Genomic DNA, 12363 nt, shown 5'->3' with positions numbered 1-12363 from the left:
AGAGCCAAAGTCAACACTTTCCAGAGAGAGATGACAGAAGCCAAATTCTCTGGAATGTATCATTAACAATGTCCAGCATGCAATCAAAATCTACTTGATATGTGAAAAAATGGAAAGTATTACCTTTCAACATGAGAAAAGACAATAAATAAAAACGAATCCTGAGATTACCTAGAAGTTAGAATAAACAAAGACTTTAAAACAACTGTTACAGGGGTGCCTGGGTGGCTCAATGGGTTAAAGCGTCTGCCTTCAGCTGGGGTCATGATCCCAGGCTGCTGAGATCGAGCCCCACATTGGGCTCTCTGCTTGGCAGGGAGCCTGCTTCCCCCTCTCTGTCTGCCTCCTCTCTGCCTACTTGTGATTTCTGTCTGTCAAATAAACAAATAATTTTTAAAAAACAACTGTTACAAATATGCTCAAGAAAATAAAGAAAATGCAAACATAGTGAATGATCTAATGGGAAATCTCATTGTGGATATAGAAATTTTAAATAAGAAACAAATGGAAAGATGAAGTACATACTTATGAAAATGAGATTAAACAGATATTAAAAAAACTGTATAGATTATTTTAGTGCCCAGGGTCAAAAGACCTATAAAAGGTATAAGAATGAGGGGCACTTGGGTGGCTTAGTCAAATAAGCATCTTCTTGGGCTCAGGTCATGATCCCAGGGTCCTGGATTGAGCCCTGAGTCAGGTTCCCTGCTCAGTGGGGAGTCTGTTTCTCCCTCTGCATCCCTACCCCGTTGCTTGCTCATTCTCTCTCTCTCTCTCTCTCTCAAAATCCTTAAAAAAAAAAAAAAAAAAAAAAGGTAAGGAATGATATAAGAAAACTTAAGTTAACTCCTAGAATGTTTAGGGAGTTTTGTAGTAGACCAGGGAAAGGAACAATTAGTGAAGAGCACTCTGTACACCAAGGGGAGAAAAATGTAGTGGGAATAAACATGAGGACTGATTCTCATATGTCTTGTTTGGAATGAGGAATTTTTGTTGAGTGAGAAGAGATCATTTCTGAGAGCCTTGAAGATACAATATTGCAGCATAAGAAAGTTTGAATACATCACACCTACTCTACCCTTGTGTATTATGTCAGACATTTCTTCCGAATATAACAGTTCCACGGGTAAGGGACTGCATGATCCAAACATTGGAAAGTACTGCCTGAAATAAAGTGTAATTATTTCTTCTGAGAGCTACATGCTCACTTCTTCACTTGCTTTGGCTTTCTGCTCAAATATTACTTCATTAGTGAGAACTTTCCTGACCACTCTTTCTGAAATATCACCCTTTACATCTTGATCTAGGTGTTCACATAGTAATATAAAAAATTAATTGTACTGTGCCCATAACAATAAAAAATGAAAAAGAACAATTCCTCACTTCTCATATTCTCTGTTTTACTTTCCGTTATAAAATTCAATATGTGGCATAGAGTACGTGGCATATACACTCAAGGGAATATGAATTTTATTCCTATTTTGTTTGCTGCTATATATTTAGTGCCCAGAGCAGAGCCTGCACCTAGCATATACTAAGTGCTTGGTCATTTTTTTAAGATTTTATTTTTATTTATTTATTTGAGATAGAGCGAAAGAGAGTGAGAGAGCACGAGCTGGAGGAGGGGACAGAGGAGGAGGAGGGGACAGAGGGAGAGGGAGAAGCAGGCTCTCCACTAAGCAGGGAGCCCAATACGGGGCTCAATTCCAGGACCCTTGGATCATGACCTGAGCCGAAAGCAGACACTTAACTTACGAGCCACCTAGGCACCCCTAAGTGCTTGCTCATTTTATGAATGGATAATTTCTCAGAATTTCATGCCACTGTTAATTGTGAATCTGTAAAAAAGAGATGTACTGTGATATTTTCAAGTATATATATGGAACTTATTTTCTGTAGGTTTATTTTGGACTAGTATTCTGCTAGATGATTTAACTTGGATAAAAAGTTAAATGTCCACAAAGACAACATTTGAGGAGTATTATTTGCACATCATAATCCAGAAAATGAAGATAGAGTAATTTGTTAGAAAATAAACAAAATCAGGCTAATGAAAAAACAAAATGAAACAACAACAACAAAAAAATCCAAGCATGAAGGAATGCCAGCTTAGACTACTTCAGTATGAAAATAAGAATGGTGGAAGAAAAAAGTATTCCAGGCTATTAAACCTTAAAAAAATAGAAACTGATACTGTTTGAAGTTAAACAGCTCAGGGAATGCCATTTTAGGGAGAATTACCTTACATTTACTTCTGTTTAATTTACTTTTTGTTTTTTAGTTCTTTTCAGTCATTCAATGAAACAGAAAATGCAGATTTCGGGGCTGGATGATGCTGTTAGAGAATTGTAATAGGTTCTTCTGTATTCTGTAATCTGGTGGGACTGTAGCCAGCCTGTTCTAATGGAAGTAGGAGTTACTTAAGAATCATGATAATTGTATTGTGATATTTTAGATAGTTTCTATAATTTAAGTGAGAAGCTCCTTCAAGAGATTTTTGCCTACAGAATATGAAGTGAAATATGCTTCATTACTAATATCAGTTCCAGTACATCTGCAATAATCAGCTATAGCAAGACCTTAGTATAATATTAAATCAAAACACACCAAAAATATTTACTTCTAGTTGTTCTGCTAACTTATCACACTTACTACAAAGAACATGGAAACATCTATGTGTGCTGGTCAATTTTATATGTTAACTCGGCTAGGCCATGAAGCCTAGATATTTACTGAAACATTATTCTAGATGTTCCTAAATACTTTCTGTGAGTCTGTTCTGTTTTTGGATTAGGTTTACATTTCAATCATGAGACTGAGTAAAACAGATTCCTCTCCGTAAAGTGGATGAATCTCAACGAATCAGTGGAAGGCCTTCCTAGAATAAAAGGCTGACCTCTCCCAATCCAGAGGCAATTCAGCAAACTGCTTTTGCACTTCATCTGCAACACTGGCTCTTCCTGACTCACCAGCAGACTGCTTTTGGGCTCAAACTGCACCTCTTTGTGGAGTCTCCATTCTACAAGCCTCCCCCATCAGATTTCGAACTCACCAAGCAACCCATGATCACATGAGACGACTCCTTAAAGTAAATCTCTTTGTATCCATACACACATCTTCTCATTTATATTTCTCTGGAGAAACCAGACTAATAAAATGTGTAATTATAGAATTCAGTAATTCTACATAGATATACACTACCTCAAGGAGGAGTTAAAATCATAAGCAATAAAATTAAGAAAATTGACATATACTTCCTTGAATGTAAGCAAAAGTAAAAATCTACAATATGTTTTTTTTTTTTAAATTCTGATATCCAATTTAAAAGAAATTTAGGTATCAGGTGTAATTTCACAAAATTACTTATATATGAATTATGTAATAAATTTTGTACTTTAAAAAGCTATGTGTTACTTTATTTTCTTTACTTGTTGGGTAACTTAAGGATTTATACCTTGTGTTTTCTTCTATCTGGCATCACAATTACATATTAGAAAATAGATATTCTTTAAAATTATCCTAATATATTATAGAAATATGTTGAGATTGTGAATAGGTGAGCTCATATATAAGAATTATCTTTCATTTGATATTTTACCATATTGCATGGCAGAACCTATTGATTTGGCAGGGAAAAAAAAACCTTCTAAGTAATTGGATAGATACCATTTTAGTACTTTTACACAGATCGTTTGTCCTATTGTGTATCAGAATAACTCTTCCATAGAAACTAAAATGAATAAACATCAGTTTATTTGTCTGTTTTTAAGAACTGTGCCTTCAAATCATATTCTCACAAATGTATTTATTTGTGGAATATTAATAACTGGTTTTACAGGACTTCAATCTCTGTGAATACATTTGCTCAGTCTGATTTTGATATATAGCAAAAGTAATCATTTCCTAATGATTATAGCCTGTGTGAATAATATAAAAATACAAGGTAACATGTATGGTTTAGAAATAATGGTTTAGAAATAAAATTGAAAACAGAAATCTAAATTATTCAGTTTAATACAGTAGTAATGTGCCCTTCAAGTAGCATAAAAACTTGAAAAGTGCCTCAAAATATAGTATATTTTCTACATAAGCAAAGAGAAGGCTAGATTTAGGTTTAAGTAAACTTAATATACTCAGTACATTGGGTGAAACAGCTTGTGCACATCTGAGAATTTGCAGAGTTCTCAATAACACAGGAATAATTTTTTTGTTCCATTTTGTTTTGGTTTTGGTTTTTCTTTGTTTGTTTTACAGGAACAATTCTTTTTTTTTTTAAACTTTATTTATTTATTTATTTATTTATTTATTTTCAGAGTAACAGTATTCCTTGTTTTTGCACCACACCCAGTGCTCCATGCAATACCTGTCCTCCCTATTACCCACCACCTGGTTCCCCAACCTCCCACCCTGCCCCTTCAAAACCCTCAGGTTGTTTTTCAGAGTTACAGGAACAATTCTTGATGGGCTTTATCTGTTACTTGGAATGTTTGGAATTCTTTTAACAACATGGCAAGCATCTTAAGACTAAAGTGCTGTACTTTATTATAGGTTTCCAGGTTTTGGAAGAAGTGGTGGGGATGACTTGCATAATCCTTCTGGTTCAAATTTTGTTTAGATTTATCATGTATCTAATTTTGGTTGCTAAGGATTCATCAAACACCTATTTCAAGCTAAGATTGTTTTTACTTTATTTAAATACTTTTTGCCTCAACTCCCTTAATATGTTAAAAATTAAAACATTATTACTACTAATAACAACAAATTATTTAGTCCATGCTACGTGATCCTCACTAAATGCTTTGCATATATTATTTAACCACTTACAACCCATGAGGAGGGCACCTGGGTGGGACAGTAGGTTAAGCGTTGGGCTCTTGATTTCAGTTCAAGTCATGATCTCAGGGTCATAAGATCGAACACCATAGGATCTGCACCATCCTCAGTACAGAATCTGCTTACAACTCTTCTCTCCCTCTCTCTCTCTGCCCCTTCCTGCCTCTCTCTTTTAATCTCTCTCTCTTTCTCTCAAATACATAAGTCTTTAAAAAAAAGATGGGGCTCCTGAGTGGCTTCTGATTTTGCCTCAGGTCATGATCTTAGGGTTATGGATTGAGCCCCATGTCTGGCTCCCTGCTCAGCATAGAGTCTGCCTGAGATTCTCTGTCTCTCCCTCTGCCTCTTCCCCTGCTTTGTCTCAGTCTCTTGATCTCTCAAAATAATAATAACAAATAAACAAAAAAATATAATCCATGAGGTAGTTACTATATATCTATATATGGATATTATATATCTTGTATGTATTACTTGACTTGCCTAATACTATGTTGCAAGTTAAGGAATACAGGCAAGGTCATGGCTTTCTCAAAATGTAAACTTTTTTTAGTTAAGAGTAAAAAAAAAAAAAAGAAAAAGAAAAAGAAAACCTACCTAGTAGTATTTATCATACACATCATCGATGTTTCCTGGGTTTTTCTTGAGACTATTGTCCCTATTATATTACCAAATAGAAGCCACCAACATATTGAAAATGATATAAAAATCAAACCATTACTTTATAGTTTTTTATTCATTTTACATATAGGTATCTTTAATTTACATGTAGGTATCTTCAATTCATCATAGATCCTCAGGAGTAAGAAATTTACCACAGTTCCTCATTGCCAGCAGATCAGAAAGAGACATTGAGTGAAAGATTGGAAGAGTGGTGTACACAGTTTGAAAATCAAATGTAAATCTTTTAAATTCAAGACATCTTCATTTGTAGAAATAGAAGTGTGTCTGGGATGAGAGACGGTGATGATATCTTATATTTGGGGTTCTCCAGAATAGAACATAGCTTATTTTATCTAGAGAATAGGCAATTTTTTTTTCCTTTAGGTTTCCCCACTTAATTCCACATATGGTCTATTGCTAGGGGTGTCTGTTGTATACATATTTTATAGGATTAAAAATAACACTTTTTGATGGCATGATACAACACAATGACATTCATAGAGATGAAAGACAGAATTTATCATTCTCATAGATCCAAGCTATAGAAGACTGTAAGGCAACATACTTTGGGGAACAAGGGTTGTCCTTATTTGTATTATTTGTTACTCTTAGACAGGGAGAGCTAGTGTATAGTGGCTCTGGAGTGCACCATGCCACATAAGGGAAATGGTTAAGTGTAGACACATTCAGCTACTCAAGAAGGGTAACCAAGCAGTCTCAAACCAGGACCTCAAAATGGGATCACAGCAGTCTCACACACAAAACAGTAACAACAAAAATTATATTATAGTTAACCCCTTGATGTCTTGACATTAGTTTTGAGCTTAATTTTTTGGTGTGTTTGAGTGCCCCAAAGAGTAGAGGAAAACTTGAGAGTATGGCATCATAAGTTGCTCCAAAGAGCATAAAAAACATTTTATTAAAAGAGTAAAATGGAGGAAGACAAGTGCAAGTATAAGAAGTCCTTATTGGTCAGCCCATAACTAAGTGTCCCATTATATGTCATTCACCAAGAAAACAGATAAGGAATTTCAAAGTTTACAATAATATCTTTGTAGATTTGTAAAATGTGTTAAAGTCTGAGTTATATTTTTTATTACGGTAGTATTTTGGTGTGTTCCTTGAGTCAGGGCGGCAGATCCAACAGCTATGTTGTTGAAGGCTATGCACTGATGGTTTCATAAGGTAGATCAGTAGTATTTGTTTCTAACCAGGGGAAGAGTGAATGTGGTGGATTTAGTCTGAAATGCAGGATGTAAGGTCATGGTGGAAAGCTGGGGTTGCAAGTAGAAGGTATTGAAGAGTGAGTCTTATTCCTAGGGGATGGAGGGGGGTGACTAACATGAAACAGGTTCCCCTAGGGAAAACAATAATCTCCATTAATTTTTTTATTTATTTATTTTCAGCGTAACAGTATTCATTGTTTTTGCACCACACCCAGTGCTCCATGCAATATGTGAATCTCCATTAATTTTTTGAGTGGCACTAACCTCTATCAGATTTCCTTTCATGCAGAGAAGTTTAAGGGTATACATTTTGGCAGAGAACAAGAAGTATAAGAGGATCAGAGACTAAATAAATAGTAATTCATGAGTTGTAATAGAATTTCTAATATCAAAGGAAGAAAAGCAATAAATGTGCCAAGTCCAATTTGCCAGTGTCTTGAGAGGCTCAATCTGTAGACATTGTTAGGTCAGTGATCTCAGTGTCTGAGGTGAAGGTGTCTCTGTTGCCAGGGGAAAAGTCACCTCTACTTAGGAGGCCGTGGGTTGGGGAAATGTCCTCTGAAGTGATGTTATCTCCTTTGTAATGAAGACATGAACTCTGGGGCCATGAGGGTGTCATCCAAGATGTAAGATTTAGAGTATCTTTCTCTGGTGGATTTTGACTTGGTTTGATGTTGGTCATGTTTTTCTGTCTCCATGGAATTATAAGAAGGCTGAGACGATTGTGGAATTTTGGAGGCGACTTGGGGCCTTGCAACTGACTTGCAAATAACATTTAAGTCAAGGAACTTCGTATGTACACAACTAGTAAAGACAATGCTGGCATCTATGATGCTGCTCTAATTGGAGCAAAGCTCTGAAACAGGACACAATTAAAGCCCTAATTGAGGGTGGCCAAATCTAACATATCTCAACAGTCCAGTGTTTCACCCAGTTGGATGATGCGAGTTATTCTACTGAAAATAAATTTTAATCACATGGCCCAAATTGGGTACATATTGTTAATAGAGTGTCAGATTGTTTGCCAATTAAAATATCTGTGACTGAAGTTGAAGCTTTAGCATTAGCCTGTAGGCATGCCCTCCAAGTTAGTCAATGACAGTAAGCCCTATTTCAGTCATTGGTTTGATTGGTGGCGGGCAAGCCAGGGAGGTTTTTGAGCTTCGGGACCTTTATCAGCTAACCTTAATGGCTTGGGAGCTTCAGCATTTCCTGTGTTTGGTGGAAATAACAGCTTGTTTAGAGAGTTTAGGCCTCTGGATCACATATCGATGAAAGTACACAGACCAATAATAAGACCAACAGTCAACAGAATGGAGTGTGGCTGCACTAGACAGGCTTTTGTTGCCTTACGTTGATTTTTGTCTAACATGTATTGTTACCAAGGAGGACGGGTTGTTTGATTTCATAATTATGAGATATGGTGCTGATTCCATAATTATCTCCAAGTTTTATTTTTATTTACTAAGTGGAGTCTTTGTTTTGTTTTGCTTTATTGTTGTTTTTAATTTTCTTTCTTACTAGTCTACTCTATTTGTGGGAATGGCCTGGGAACATTAATTTTAAAACCTGAATATTAAAGATACTTTGAGTAATGGAAATTTAGTCTTTAATGGATCTCATACAAGATAGTGTTACGAATCTGTTGAATTAATACTTATTAAGCAGAGCACAGGGTACCAGATGGTGATCACTATTTAATAGCAGACAACTAAAAGAGTTGATATAGAGAAGTTCATTGTGCAAAGGTCTTAGAAGAAATACCCAACATGCCTCTGAGGGCATATGGGGAGATCAAGGCAGAGTACAGAGAGACATGGTACCTGGGGCACATGGCTTTATTAGGATCATGGGTGGAGTGCTTTGGGGTTCCCAGGCTAAGGCTTCATTGGTCAATTCACACCAAAGAGCAGGGTTTGGGAAAGTCATGTAGGAGTCTTATTTAAGGAGCACATGAGGTGAAGGCTCTGGGAGGCAGGGGAAACTTTTGATCACAAGGGCTATTGAGGAAGCCATATCAAGAACTTGTATTTGCTTATGACTCTTTGGGCTGCTGTCTAAGGCATGCACTTGGACCAGAGGACTAGTGTCATTTTAAGACCACTGTGGTCGACTTGCCCAATAAAAATGAATGCCAAGGCAGCAACACAAGGATAGCTTAGCTAAACTCTTGATAGATGGGCAGGTGCCTGGCCCACTTAGAACAGATAGCCATGAGATGATCTATAGTTAATAGGTACAAGAAAAGTATGTGCCCTCCATCTGGCTTCTAGCCTTTCTGAGATGGAGGCAGGATCAAAAACCCATAAAGTTAGGGAGATAGACTATTAAAGAACCTCACATATAATAAATGTATATAATTATAATTATATGAAGCCATATAAATAATACTAAATATTAATATTTAATGATATTAAAATTAATAATATAAAACAATGTCAAACATTAATATTTAATAATATTTAATAATTAATATTTAATAATATTTTAAATAAATATTGAATATTGAATATTATAGAAAATATAAATATAAAATATTAAATGAAATATGGTTATATTGATTAAATTAAGTATAATTATATATAATTATATGTATATAATATATAATATATATTATATGTGCATAATATATATATAATAAATATATAATAAATGTTTAAATACATAGAGTCAAGACATTTCCCTCTTCAAATATAGGAAAGTGTGGTGGAAGGTTTTGCTAAAGTTGACGTGAAGTGTGAGTTGGCCAGAAAGGCTTGAATTAAAAATGATAAAGGCCTGGGACAAGGTAGAGAACCATTTAGGGAGATGCATTTCTTATTTTGTAACTTTAATAGGAGTTCTGTGAGGATCCCACTAGAGCCTTTCAATTAAACCAATTCCCTGGGACCTATCAGAGAAATGAAAGTTTCGTGGAATGCCTTTTTCAAAAATCCAGAATCGTGTGTTCTGAGAAGTAAAATGTGTGTGTTGATGATTACTAGTAATGTCTAGTACTTCAAAAGGGGTAAGAAATGGCCTTAGTATATGCAGAAATACATGTAATATGTAGATTTTGGATATCTGTGAAGCAAGAGATTTCCAGAGTTTTCCATCATGAATGGAACAACTCTTTGGCAATAACTCAAAAGTTTGTAAAGCTGTACAAATGAGATGATTTACTGCCCAGGGCAACATTGGGGTGACTGCCTGAAGTTTGGCCATTTTGTTACTAGGATGACTGACAGAAGATGGAATCCAAAGGTTTTTGTTAACCTTTGGATTCCATCTTCTGTCAGTCATCCTAGTGAAGAGGTAGAAGGCCACAACATTCCATTGAGCCTCTGTGACTTATGATCTTATAAGGATAGCTGCAATGCTATCACACAGTCTAAGAACTTCCATTGCTATTCGCTCAGTTAATCCCAAGGCACTTTCTAGGTAGTCAAGGGGTTTGAGGAAGGGTGAACTCAAGTGTCGTAGCATCTAGCAAAAGACTGAGAACAGGGAAGGCTATCCCCTTTTGCTGGTGGACCATGTCAGAGAGCTCAGACTTGGCTTTAATCTTATATCAAGAAGGCCTCAGTCACTCAGCGATGAGCTTTTGGGGTATTGCTTTCATGATCCAGGGCATAATGGGCAAATAGGTGAGGAGAGTCACAGGCTCACTATCTATCAGAGTTTTTATTTCCAGATGATGCCAGTGTGTGGCAAACAATTGTAACTTTTATTATATATAACATATAGGTAGAAAGAGCAGGGAAGGAGCGCCTGGGTGGCTCAGTGGGTTAAGTCTCTGTCTTCAGCTCAGGTCATGATCTCAGGGTCCTGGGATCAAGCCCTGCATCGGGCTCTCTGCTCAGCGGGGAGCCTGCTTCTCTCTCTCTCTCTCCCTGCCTGCCTCTCGGCCTACTTGTGATCTCTGTCAAATAAATAAATAACATTAAAAAAAGAAAGAAAGAAAGAAAAAAAGAGCAGGGAATTTTTTTGTTTGTCTGTTTGTTTTGCATCAGAAGCCCATGGGCCACTTAGGCCATCATAAGTGGTCCAGAGATTCTAGGAGGCATGTAAGGAGGTTACCAAAGGCTCTACAGTGAAGAATTCTCTGAGGGCACTAATAGGAGCAACTCTTGGTTTTAATATGGATATATTTTAAGACCTATCAGAAGGAGCTCCATTTAAGTTGGGCTGACTTGTAAGTAGGAGCATCAGCTACATTTAGTAGAATTTGTAAATAAAGAGTAGGTTGCCTCCAGAACTCAAGAAGGACCAAAATATGTTGGACTGTTATATCCTAAGGACTGTGTTCAATGAAATCTCATGAAGAAGGATATGATCCATGTAATGTCTTAGCTAGGTTCCTAGAAAAAAAAAAATGGATGTTGTTAAAACCTTGTCTATAAAGATGGCAAGGCTGCACAGAACTCCATATTGTGTTAGTTCACAGATGAGAGCAAACTGTGCTTGAGAGGCTTGAAATAAGCACTGAGTAGAACATATCAGCCAAATTTGTAGTAGCAAATATTTACTGGTTGCTGATCAGGAAGAGTTAGTAATTTCAATAATACTAGGTTGTGTTAGTTTGCTATGGCTGTCATAATAGTGTACCACAGACTAAGGTAAACAATAGAAATTTATTTTATCACAATTCTGGAGGCTAGAAATCCAAGATCATTGTGTTGGCAAAGTTGGTTTCATTCTGAGACCTTTCTCCATGGCTTGTAGATGGTTGTCCTTTCCCTTTGTCTTCACATGGTCTTTCTCCTGTTCACATCTGTGTCCGAATCTCCTCTTCTTATAAGGACACTGGTCATATTAAATTAGGGCCCACCCATATGACCTAATTTTACCTCTTAAAAGACCCTATCTCAAAATACAGTCATAACCTAAGGTACTGGGGGTTAGGACTTTAACACGAATTTTGAGCAGACAAATTTCAGTTTGTAACATGGGTATTGAGTAGGACCTAAAGTATTGGACCACATCAATAAGATTGCAGGAATATACCATGAGGTGCCATTTATTCTTCCCAGGTTTGAAAATAGGCAAAATCAGGCTATTAAATGAAGATACAAATTTGGTCTTTTGTAATAAGCTTTAATTCTTGAAATACCTGTTTTTCGTTACATTGGGACATATTAGCCATTTTAACTGGAAGTCTATCGGGGGGGTCTCATTTTATCAAGCCAATTTCTAAGTGCTAAAGACTTAATTTTAATTAATTACTCATTATGTCAAAACATCTATGGCCACTGCATTAGTCATGGCTCTCTAGAGAAATAGTCCAGTAGGATATATAGAGATATGGAAGAGATTTATTATGAAATTTGGTTTGCCTGATTATGGTGATTGAGAAGTCCCACAGTATGCCATCTGCAAGCTGGAGAACCAGGAAATCCTGTGATACAACTCAGTCCTAATCCAAAGACCTGAGAACAAGGGAAGTAGGTGGTGTAACTCCCAGTCTGATAATGAAGGCCTGAGAACTTGGGGACCTCCAGTGCAAGGCTGCTGTGAGATATTGTAGAGCAATTGGTGCTATGAAGGAGAAATTTAAGCAAGTTTACAATTAAAGTGTGAGACATATCTATTTTTTCTCTACTTATACATATTAATTTTTCTAAGATTATAGTAGGTACTTTTTAAATTTAGTGGGATCCTCAGC

The sequence above is a fragment of the Meles meles genome, chromosome 3 (assembly GCF_922984935.1).
Source record: "Meles meles chromosome 3, mMelMel3.1 paternal haplotype, whole genome shotgun sequence".
Classification (NCBI taxonomy): Eukaryota; Metazoa; Chordata; class Mammalia; order Carnivora; family Mustelidae; genus Meles; species Meles meles.
The sequence above is the reverse complement of the archived record's forward strand: the minus strand, read 5'-3'. Positions refer to the sequence as shown.